Below are 11,997 nucleotides of genomic sequence, written 5' to 3'. Positions count from 1 at the left end.
TAGCCAGGCTCTCATTGGCTAGCTGTTTCCCAATCAAAGTCAAGCCGCTTAGCTCGTTGAATATGAATTAGAACTGGCATAAATCGGGCCGAGTCTTCTTGCAGGCTTTGTGTACCACGCTGGAATAGCTTGAAACCAGATAACCAAGGTATTTGTTCCACAAAAAATGTTACAGAGTCCACGGTAGAACTTCAGACATTACCACAAAGTAACAAAATATGTGTGGCAGGGTTCCTTTAAGACTGAATTTGCTCCTCCACAATTCAAGTATTATTATGTCTATGGTAAAGACAGAACACAAATTATCCTAAATGCAGTAAGAACTAAACACGTGTTCACTTAGTTTCAGAGTAGTTTTCTTTTATTACACACACACTTGTATACACAGTGTATGATTGACAAAGTTGAAAGGATAGCCTGTAAGTTTTCTGCTTAGGACCACCTATGGCTAATTAGTTAAATATTCCCAGAAAGATTACACCAGACACATTATTATACTCTTATTGAGTAGACTTGAATCATAATTTAATGCTGATACTGATGCATATTTACTTTGTGCTGCGGTTACATGTGCCATATAGTTTATGTGTTTTTTTATCTAGAGGATAAACCACAACTTTCCTTCCCTGCAGAGTTGATGTATGACTTCAGTTTTAGTCCCCTAATGCTATGTATAAGATTTTGTGCTAGTGTGAGAAGGGGAACAAGTTGGAGACAATGACAGCAGCGGTCATGTTTGTCTACAGTAAATTGTCCACCTTCCACACCCACCACATGCTTACTGCAGTGGTGAAAGGGTCGTGCTCCTCCTAAAAGCTTGCCTGTGCAAATAGTCTTCCACTTCAGCTAACAGGGGCTACGAGGCACCACAAACATCTTGCCGCCTTGTATTTATTCCAAGTAGAAGTGGACATTAGGTGGGAAAGCTGTGGTTAGTAGGGCAAGCAATTTTTTTTCTAAGGATGGAATGGTGTTGGATGCGTACAGTTTCTGTCTTCTCTTCTCAAGCAAATCTCCCCCTTTCAGACATCAACAGACAAGATAATAAGACACTCAGAGCACAATTCCGTATTATATTCAGCAACCAAAGGCTCATCTCTTGTCAGTTTGCATTTACTCTCCCAAGGATGTGACGCTTCTATCATCATGCTGTCAAAGGGAGCCAGGCTGGAATGACAGGAGCACTCATTTCATACACTTACTGTCCACATGAAATGGTCTGCACTTATTTGGATTCTGCCAAAATGGTGGAACATTTTCACAAAGGTCACCTAGAGATCCCCCTCCCCAAAAGAGTATTTCATTGATTCCTGGTATTGGAGGTCATTCAGAACAAAAATTCCACACCGAATGCCACATCTGCTGTAATGTTAATCCTGGCCTTGTGTATTTCCAGGTTTATTAGGCTTGACTTGCAATCAAAAATTAATTTCATCTACTATTCATGGACTAGTCAGCCACACAGGACTTTATTTTGGAAAGTACTTAGAGTTGCATCATTACAAAAGGTGCAGTGTTTTTCCTGAAATGTAGCTTCCAACAATTTTACAAAGCAAAGGTTTTGTTAACCATCTTTGGATAGCCAAGCAACCATCAATACCGACCACAATCATTTTATCCGCTAGCCTGCAAAACTATGCCCGACACTCCGCAGTACAATTGACAAAGTGCAGACATTCTTCTGTTCCCAAAGGATCCAGTGAGTGTTGCGTTAAGGATGATGTCACACAGTTTTACGTGCTGTCGCTAAGGCGATCAGATGAGAATCTGGCCTAGACTGAGGGGGTACCATCAGCAGTGGAATTAGAGAAAACCACCTGGTACCACAAGTGAGTTGAGTTGAGTCAAGCCAAACCATACAGGGGAAATCAAGCATCACATATTTTGACCATTATTATACATTACGCATAAGAAAGGAGCTGCTCATAGCTGGATAAAATAAAAAACTAATGGACAGTGGTGAGACAGCTTCAAGCATAGCTTGAAAACATTTAAGAAAAATATTAAATCTTTGGACAATTTTCTATTTTTTGTAAGTTTCAACTTACATTTGCAGTAGCCTTTAAAAATCACAATTTGACTTTGATTGACTTGATTTGATTTCTTACCATTTTGCTTAATGTATTCTTATTTCAAAACAATGAAATACGTTCATTTTGTATATTAACATACTTAGTGCATACTTCCTAGTATTATTATGTAATGTAGCTATGGGATAAAACTACTGTCTTTCGTGCAAAATTCTCTTTTGCCTTTACAAATTCATACACACATATACACACAAAGAGACACGCACACATAGACTGCTGGAGGCACAGGTTCTTATTATTTTTGTGTAATCAGCTTAGTGTGCAAGATGCATGGTGGGATAGGCTGCTTACTGATGCAAAGAGCTTCGTAATGTTGTGTGGTGAGGTTAAGTAATAAAGTGGCGCAAACCCAGTGCTGAATGGGCCACACTGAGTAAATAAGAGTAGATAAAGGAGATCGAGGGAGAACAAGTCTCTCCCGAGGAGGTGGATCTCATTATGGGGATTTCAGCTCTCCGCGCAAACTTGAAAACAAGCTTAATGCATGCCTATAAAGCAGGTGTAATACATTTGCTAATGTGCCCGCAACGCCCATGGCTACACCAACACAATCACTGCACGGCATGGAGGACAGGGAGGATGAGCACAAGGCAGACTTCTTGTTCCTGATGCAAACAGCAGTAAAGGTCATCAGGCTTCACGGATGCTTGGTTATGCAGAAATGACTTTGAGCGAAACAAAGAACTTCAAAATAACTGACAATATAATTTTCCCTGCTGTTTGTATATTTAAAGTCAAGAAGATTATTGTTGCCTTGACTAGAAACAAACAAAACAAAACAAACAAAAGCACATTACAAGTTCTGTACGTGGATAGCTGTGGGGAAAATAAATTGAATTTCAATATGCATTTATTTTAGTTATACACTGTCTTTAAGTTGGAAAATCATTTTCAGCAAAACCTATGTTGTGTAGCATGTGCTCCATAACCAATATCAATAAGCCTTTCATGTAGAGCTAACAAAGAGGCATCACATCTCCTGGTACGGACACGGTTGGTGTTGTTGAGATGTAATTGAAGCTGCAAGGGTCACATTTTCGGAATAGAAATTACAATCTTGTCTTTGACTTGTGTGGCGTGAACCAAAAATGCATCCCACAGCCCTTGTGTCCTTCACAAGCCTTTATTATTTATAACGCTCACTCTTTGAGCAATGACCAGTACTAATGCATAACCTTCTGTCCTTCTGGCTGATTCGCTTCCTTTGAAACCAAAGATTGAGGCAGGAGTAGTGGGTGTATGGTGGATGAGGCAGGGTTGTGGGCGGGCGGAGGGGGGGAGAGCTAGTATAGGGCAGTGGAGATCCAGGCTATCGAGAAGTTATTATGTTTTTTTCCCTTTATATCTGAGGATGTGGAATAACACTGTGATGATTCTTTTCTCCAGAATAGAGTTATGGGCTTCAAAGCAATACTATTTCCAGATGTCCCTCCTCCCACTAGTTGTCTGCTCCACCAGAATAATGCACTGGAAGGGGTGGGATGTGATGGGTTGGGTTAGTTCTTTTAGCTACATAATTATGTGCTTGTTTCCACCTTTACCCACTCAGCTCTGTAGATATCACGGCAACAGGGGAATAAAGTAACAACTAATACAAGACTTAGATAAACTTATTTCTAGATAAACTCTGTTTAGCTGAGGACCACTGGAGGTAAGATATAGTCTTGTGCAGTTTGTAGCACCTGGTGTTATGCTATAGTGATTGTGTGTTGCAGTGCTGGTGTGATCCATTGTTATAATACCTCTATGACAGAAGGAACGGGTGAGGAGGGGCAAGGGGAGAAAGTGGGACATAGGCAGCATTAGTGCCCGATAGCCTGGGGGGAGCAGGCTGATGTGTCAGGCATGACATGTGGGTGTCTGGCGCCTCACGCACATACACAGACACACACACACACGCTCCGCCCTGGACTGCCCTCACACCCCACTGGCTACTTCTTAATGTCCTGCATCTGACCAGATGCAATGCAGAATGGACACAATTTCAAAAAGAGGCTGTTTATTAAAGTGATTTCAGTTTGAAGATGCAAGTTTGAAGGTCAACTGCAACTAATTATTTTTTTATTAACAATATTATCGGTTAATTATATTTTTCATTAAACAGTAATTCTAGTAAATGTTAGCCCAAGTTGATATTTTTACAAAACAAAAATATTTTTTATTTGCAATGATGTAAAACTGAAAAAAACCTACATGTCCTCATATTTAAGCTGTAACCAGTACATTTTGGCTTAATAAATAACTTAAATCATTTTCTGATTGGAAAAATGTCTTGATTAACCTTCTGCCGATCAACGAATGGACTAATTGACCAAGCGTTTCATTTAGAGTTTGTCACTATGAAGCTTTGTGCAGTTAGATTTTGTTCTTCTTTCTTTTATTGAATAGGGGCAACTATAGATTATTTCCATTAATGATGAATCTGCTGATTATTTATCTTGAATAATCAATTAAAAGTTTGGTCCATAAAACCTAAATATAAAATACTGAAAATTTCCCCAAAAAAACCAAGGTGATGGTATGTCTGATCAGTCCAAAACCCAAAATATTTAATTGTACATGATATAAAACAGATTGTAGAGAAGGTGGCACCAAAGATTTTTGAACTGAATTTTTGATTTTTGAAAATGAACTAAATTGATTATCAAATCAGATGGATTTTCTATAGATCAAAATGATAATCATTTCAACTCTAGTCATAAGAGCCTTGGGTTTCTAAACAGACACAGTATGAACAAAGATATATGACACAGAGTGAGAGGATAGCCTTTATTCAGCACAGGGTTGCAGGCTGCCGGCAGCTGAATCCTATTTACAGCAAATATCATTTAAGTAATTTAGGAGGAGGAGCAATAGTGAAGCAGGCATCTCCTAAAAGGCTTACAGCTCTCTAAAGCTAGTCTTCATCTCAGTCTCTCGCCTTCACTGATGGCTATAAAAGGATGAAGAATAATTTAGATTGTTATTTGCCTCTTTCAACCCTGAGCTAATCAGGTTGACATTGCTTTGGGAATGAGGAGGACGCTCTATAACAGATGTGCTCATGTGCAAAGTGTCCCAAGTCCCCGTGAAGATACAACACAAAAGCCCTCTTCTCCCCTCCCCTCCCCTTCCCCTTCTCCATCCTCCACTCTTCATCACACCATCTTTCCTTCTTGACCTTTGAAATGGGCATTCCCTTTTCTCACCAATTTACCTCCCTCTGGTCCCTCTTGTGCTTGTGCTGCTTCCATCTCCACTCCAGCATAGAGAGACAGGTAAGAGCTGAAGCAGAGCACTCTCATGTCAAAGAGCCTTTTGGTGGAGACCTGAGTTCACGAGTGAGAGCATAAGTGTTGGAGCACCGGGTCCTTATTGCTTTAAGCATCGTTCGCATGCAGATTCTCCATCCATTCATCAGAAACTGGGGCCTTACTCCTACAACCTCAAGTGTACTATTTTCTGTTTACATTTAAAACCTCCAGTCAGTGGAGACATCTATTACACACTTTGCATCCATTTTCTCTGGGCCTGTGCTACTTCGTCTGTCGTCGAGTCTTCCCTCCGTTGATTGTGGCTTAACAATCACCTCAGAAGTAGTCACAGAACTGCTGAGGTGTAAAATCCTTTCTGTTCGGCACACTCCACGGCACCACCTCCTATGTAATTCCTTAACTCCATAATTCCACTTTGTGCCAGAATAATGAATGAGATAGATTTTTTTTCTCACCCTGTAAGGTCTCCACCCTTGCACGATGAGGAATTTAATGTTAAAGGCCCAGAGAGAGTGTTGTGGCCTCTTCATCCTCTTGCCCTTTGCTGGGCTCTTAATTAAGTAAATGACAGCTCTTCTAGCAGCAGCAGTAGCCATAATTTAGCTAATAGTGTTTCATGCAGCAAGTCAAAAGTCTGTCTCTGGTGATTTTCCATCCCCAGAAACACTATTGACCTATCCTTAGCAGCTTCTCCACCCCAGCCTCTAAACAGAGTATTACTTCCCTGCTCGTCCAGAGGGAGCCATCTGACTAAGAGCACCTGGAGTTATTGGCAGCAGATTATGCCCTGTGTTATTGTTAAGGGCTTTGGTGGGAATAATGAAACACTGAGCTAAATCACTGGTGATTTTGGCCCTCTTGCATTCTACAAGGAGTTAAGTAAATCTCTATAAAGCCGAGACTGCATACAGGCTGTTCTCTTCCATATAGCGCAATGCCTTATATGTAGCAATACTTTTATGGACTTTACTCCAGGCTGCTTTAGACAGAAAAATTAAAGTGAAATGAGCTGTTGCTCTACATTTCTTTCTCTCTCCGCAATGCAACATCAACTTTTCAAGCGGTATTAACAAAATCAATGGTCAAACAATCTGGGACAATTGGTCGTGTATTGACGTAATTAAAGCCTGTGTATGATGTGGCTTGTTCATCTGGGCCTATCCTTTACGCTTCAACAGCTCACGGATCGCCGTCCAACAAAGGCTCTGAATCAGCAGCGCAACACACATTTAATAAAGAAAATCATATTGCTGTTTTGCATGTTTTTGTGCTATAATTATCTCTGCTTCAATAATTCAATTTATTATAACAATTAAAAATGTAATCATCTTATAATCTTAAGTCTTTTTAAATGTGTTTGCACATGTGAAATTATTATCCATGGATTAGATTTCAGTGGCAAAATGATTGACACCATCTTAATAGCAAACACATGCACTCAGCCAGATATTTTCAAAAGGACCGTTATAAAAATGGGGGTTGGCTGTTCATTCTCAATAGCCTGAATCGTTACGAGGCCTCTCTCGTACATTTGACAACTTACATAATGCATTTCCACTAAAATAGCTTAAGTGTTAAAGCTTCTTTTATGGGCAAAATTGATTCATGAATGCTTTGAGGCGAAAGCTAACATGAACACAAAGCTTTCAATAACACCCATTTTATTCAGACTGTCAATGTATGAAGCGGTTGCATTAGACAAGGTGGCATGCTGATTGCTTTATGAATCCAGACTAATTGTTTTGTGGTGTAGTCCTTGGGGCACCCTGCATTAAGACAGGCTGAACAAAGTCAAATAAATATGGCTCTTTGCCTCCAACCACCCAACACACAAACAGCACAGAGAGACCTTCTGCCTTGTGTGGCATTGAAAGTCGCTCTCCAGTGGCCACTTTGGTGATCAATGAAAGAGAATTTATATAGTGGTGGATATTGGCAATATTTCCATGACACAAGTCACATCAAAATGGCAGTCTGTTCCCTGTAATACATTTCATTATTTCACTTACATAAAAAAGCATTTTCACTAAATATCATCTCAGTACGAGTTTGGAATTTATAAGACTTAATTCATGAAATTAAATTAATTCATCCTCTTTAGGTTAAGACTGTGGAAAAACTTGAATATGTGTACATTTAAGGCCACTTGTACTGTTAGAATGACAGTTAAACTGCTCAGGAAGATCAAGCCTGAATGTCCCAGATAAATGTAAAGCTATGTTGAATGTGCATCGCCTGTTCTTTTATCCATTTGGCCTCTACTTTCATCTCTCTTCACATCAATACATCCATTCATTCCATTTTACCCATTGTGTAACCTGCGTGTAATCACGGCATCAAAGGACTTTCTTTTTAGTAAAGGTTTGATCGAGATATTTTTTCTTTTTCCCATGTATATTGTATTAATCTCCATCTGGAAATCTATTTAAGAGTCATTCACATTGGATAAGAAGATTTTTTGTAAAGAAAAGAAAAGCAAAACATGTACAAAGATTCTAGTAATAAAAAAGAATTGAAGACTGACTCCCTGGGCATTTCTTCTGTCAGCTATTTAATTTAGTTAAAGAAATTACACAAATCCTTTGGGGGAAGATGTGCATGTGTATTTATTTATTATCGATTTTTTTCCCCCTGCGCTAAACGTGTTAACGTTACTGATATTTGCAAGGGGATGAAGCTTTCTAAGTTATTGTGAAATGAAGGCATCAAGGTATCGTTATTCAGTAAGTCTCCCACACGGTTTATCAGATAGAATACATTATTCACAATTAATATCTTAACTACAGTCATGAGTCATACTGTTTGGAGCCTATTGATGATGGTATGAGTCTTATTCTTTCATTACAGCTGAATATGTTCATTTCGCCAATAGGCTTTGTTATTATGATAAACAGATACTTCACTGGTGCAAAAGTTGTTCAGTATCACTGCTTGTTTATTTAATGTTATCACAGTGCAGCAGCAGCATTTAGAAAATTGCCTTTGAGATGAAAAGTTGCTGTTAATGAAAATCAGACTGAAAGACATTACTTTAATTTGATCCAAATTTCATCCAAAGTGAGACTTAACTGCTTAGACCGATAATGAAATCCACTATAAAAATGATGGCTTCATAATATTCCCCCCTTCAAAAATGCATGTAAAATTGTACAGCAAATTATGATGATATTGTACTTTATCTGTCGCTTTATGTTGGCTCTAATACAGCCACAGAGTATTTCCTGTAAGTCCAGATTGATCTTAATTCCACATACTGAGTGTGCAGGGTGGGGTTGCACACAACATGATCCATAATGGGTGAAATAATTGGTGAAAAGAGACTGGCTTGTCAAAATATCCCCTGTGTTGCGAGGTTGATAAGCGAGAGGACGTGGCCCTTCATCGAGAAGCATGGCCGGCCAGCCAGCCAGAGGTAGAAACCAGCTAGAAAAGCAGGCCCCCCTTGGGCTTTCACATCAGACATCAAATGCTTGAGGTTTGTTAGGTCATACCATTCACCAATTATTTGGATTTTATGTAAAGATGAAATGATTTTAGTTGGCGGAGGGGAGTTTAAACTCTAATGCGTAAATATACTTGACAAGCAATGAGATCTTTCTGGCAAGGCTATTCAATCGTCCGCTTTTTATGAAGCGTTTAGAAAAGGACTAGAAACCAGTGCATGCTCTGTATGTGGAACAAGCCTATTCACTCTTTTCATGAATAAAAATATATCAGTGCTTTATTCTTTATTGAAAAGCCACAATATTGCATTTAATAAATCGATCTTACAGTGGAAATGTGATTACATTTGTTGTATTCAGTGCCAAAATTCTGCGGTTTAATGAGGTTGTGTGGCCTTCAACCCACTTCCATGTTGGCTAGACTTCATCATTCACAAAATCCATTTTATTGCAGAGAAGAGCTGATGTTTGAAGGAGATAGTCCATGTAAAAAGATCTTCTTGTGTTTGTGTATCATACATTCAAAACCTTTTTTGTAACATTATCACATTGGTGTTTTTAAAACAAATTTGCCAATTTTATTGGGCTTGTAAATTACATTATGACAATAATAATAAAAATTGCTTGGACTTTTATAGCGCCTTACAATGTACCCAAGGACACTTTACGTGAAGGCAAAGCAAGCAACAAACAATAAATATAGTAGTAGTTCCGGGCACTTATGTGTACTTAATAAAGCCTTTAAATTTCAAATTTTAATCAAAAAGGGGAAGTGTACTAATGTTTTATTGTTTGTTTTTTGATAATTGAATAAAATAGATTTATTCACCTCATGTTCAGTTTAATAACTCTACATAAATATGCGTCATTCAGTTTAATTTTTATTTAAAAAAAATATTTTTGCAAAGTATTTGTTAGGAGAATCCCACTCAAAAATGTACCTTGCAACACAATCAAACCACCCACCTGCTATTACCAGATTTTGAATCAAACGTTGCTTATTCCTGATCGGTGCATGAAAGTAAACAACATCCCGTTTTTCCAATTGAGCCCCGCCCAATACAAACCAGTGAGATGAACAAAGACAAAAATAATAATAAAGCCGCAAGCGGCAATTTGCAAGTTCAAGCCTTTTTTCTCAATAGCAACTTCAAAGTAATTTCACACGTGGTCCAACGTCGGTATAAAACATATCCTGCAAGCTTTGTAACGATTCCACTTTGTTTAAAATGGCTACAACTGATTTGTCAAAAAGCATTTATTTTCAATTCAGTGTGATATGTAGCTCAGTCCAGCTCACGGCAATTTGAGAAAAGCAGTTGACCAACACAAAAACAATTGCTAATGAAGCCGCAACCTGCGATTTCAAGCTCAAACCTTGATTTCCACATCCAGTTATTGCGCATTTAAAGCGCCCCCCTAGTGGTCAATTTGAATGAGACATGCGGTGTATGTATGAGGTCATTATGTAGACATTTCCTGGAAGTTTTGTGTTGATTGGACAAACATTTAGTCATTTATAGCCTGATTTGCGCTCTATCACCTAAAGTTTGTTTTGCCTTTCAAACTTTGCATTTGAAGCCTTAATTACAGCGCCACCATGTGGCCAATCGGGTTCATATTTCTATAGAAACACATGCACACCATTTCCAGTTATTCCCCCAAGTTTCATGTTTCTAGCTCATTCCAGCTCACGGTTCTACCGCTTTGCGGTTTAAACACAAATAATTACAAAAATCTCTCTAGTGAAATAAAATTATGTGTTCATGTACGACCCAGTGACACGTAGTAAGAGGTTGATTCAGAAAACAAGTTTTCGAGGCCTTAAAAACTAATTTGTGAAGCATTTCAGAAAACAAATCAATGTTCTTATCGTGCAAAGAAATTTTGCGCCTTAACTCACACTCAAAACTCAATCAGAGCAAAACATATAAGGAAGAAGATATTGAATACTGGTGGCACTTTGACCCCAAAATAAGTAAAACATACACAGATTGAGACAACGTAATAAACATGACCCAAAGAAAAAGCTTAACAACTTTGATCAGGGACAGCTTTGTTCACTCAGCTTAAGGCAAGTGTTGTAAAACATGGCAGTTGGCATCAATAAAAGGCCTGAAGTTGTTATTGACACACCTGACACCTGAGTGAGATGAATCAGTGAGAATATGTTATCCACTGTATTGACAGCCTGCCAGTCCTTTCATTCATTCATTCATAATAGCGCATACAGTAGTTTCACCTTCACAAACTTATTACAAAAGACATTTATCCCCAGAACCGTTCTGAAATTAGAAAAATCTCTTTTATTGTCAGAAAATCATCCTGAATGTTACTGTAGTAAGTTATTTTTTTACCACTATTAGATATTTGTCCATGTTCACAAGGCTGTTGGTTTGGTTCAAGTGTTTTGCACATTCTTGCTGTTGTAAGATCTGCCCTTCACACACAAAGTCTTCCAGAATGTTTTTTTTTGTTCTTTTACATGAATAATCTCATGAATACATGAATACTCTGTGAAAATTAAATAAGTCATTTTTAGTCAGTGGGTATTTTTCTTCTGGACAGTCCGTTTGTTGAAAGACATCTAAGAGACTGAAATGTTTCTGACAGTTTTTTCTTCAAGATTTACTTGTCTTTGCACTCATCAAGTCTCTGTGTCAACAGTGAGGCCTCATCGAGGTCAAAGGGTGAGGGTCAAAGCAGCCTTTCTGACCTTCCAGAGCAATCTACACTGCTGAGAGTTTCTGTTAGATGGGGATTGCCATGATATCCAATCGGCGGTGTTCTTTGTTTTCCCTGCAGCCATCAGCAAGCTTATTATCATGTCCCTGTCTGCTCCACTCCACTCTGCCCTCATAGCAAACAGGTCTAATTGTGTCTCGTAGCTGCAGGCTCAGAGCGGCGGGCGGGGGAGTGGGTTTAGATGAGTGATACTCAGTGATGTAAATGGCTGAATAATATGGCCCAGCGTTTGTGGTGGAGCTCTATCTCTCAGCGGTAATCTAGGCCATCAGGGACCCGCCAGTATGCATCATCCACCATCAATGAGCCTCTCCGCTGGTTGGTAATTTATTCAGCGTAACAGCGGTTATTGATAAAACCATTAAATACAAATTCCCCTTCTTTCCCAACTGCCCTCCTCTGCGCCATACAACACTCTGTGTTGTGATAATCCCAACGTGGTCTATGTTGTGTGTTTATCTACTT

At 38.9% G+C, this 11,997-nt stretch overlaps 1 protein-coding gene across 1 annotated transcript in view; it reads left to right on the top strand.

Annotated features, from left to right (window-relative positions):
• pou6f2 (POU class 6 homeobox 2) overlaps positions 1-11,997 on the top strand; it is a 70,105-nt gene that overhangs the window by 3,697 nt on the left and 54,411 nt on the right. The window lies entirely within an intron of this gene.

This window comes from Etheostoma spectabile, chromosome 22 (genome assembly GCF_008692095.1).
Source record: "Etheostoma spectabile isolate EspeVRDwgs_2016 chromosome 22, UIUC_Espe_1.0, whole genome shotgun sequence".
NCBI lineage: Eukaryota > Metazoa > Chordata > Actinopteri > Perciformes > Percidae > Etheostoma > Etheostoma spectabile.
Note: the sequence above shows the minus strand (reverse complement) of the source record. Positions and strands in the feature narration are given on the sequence as shown.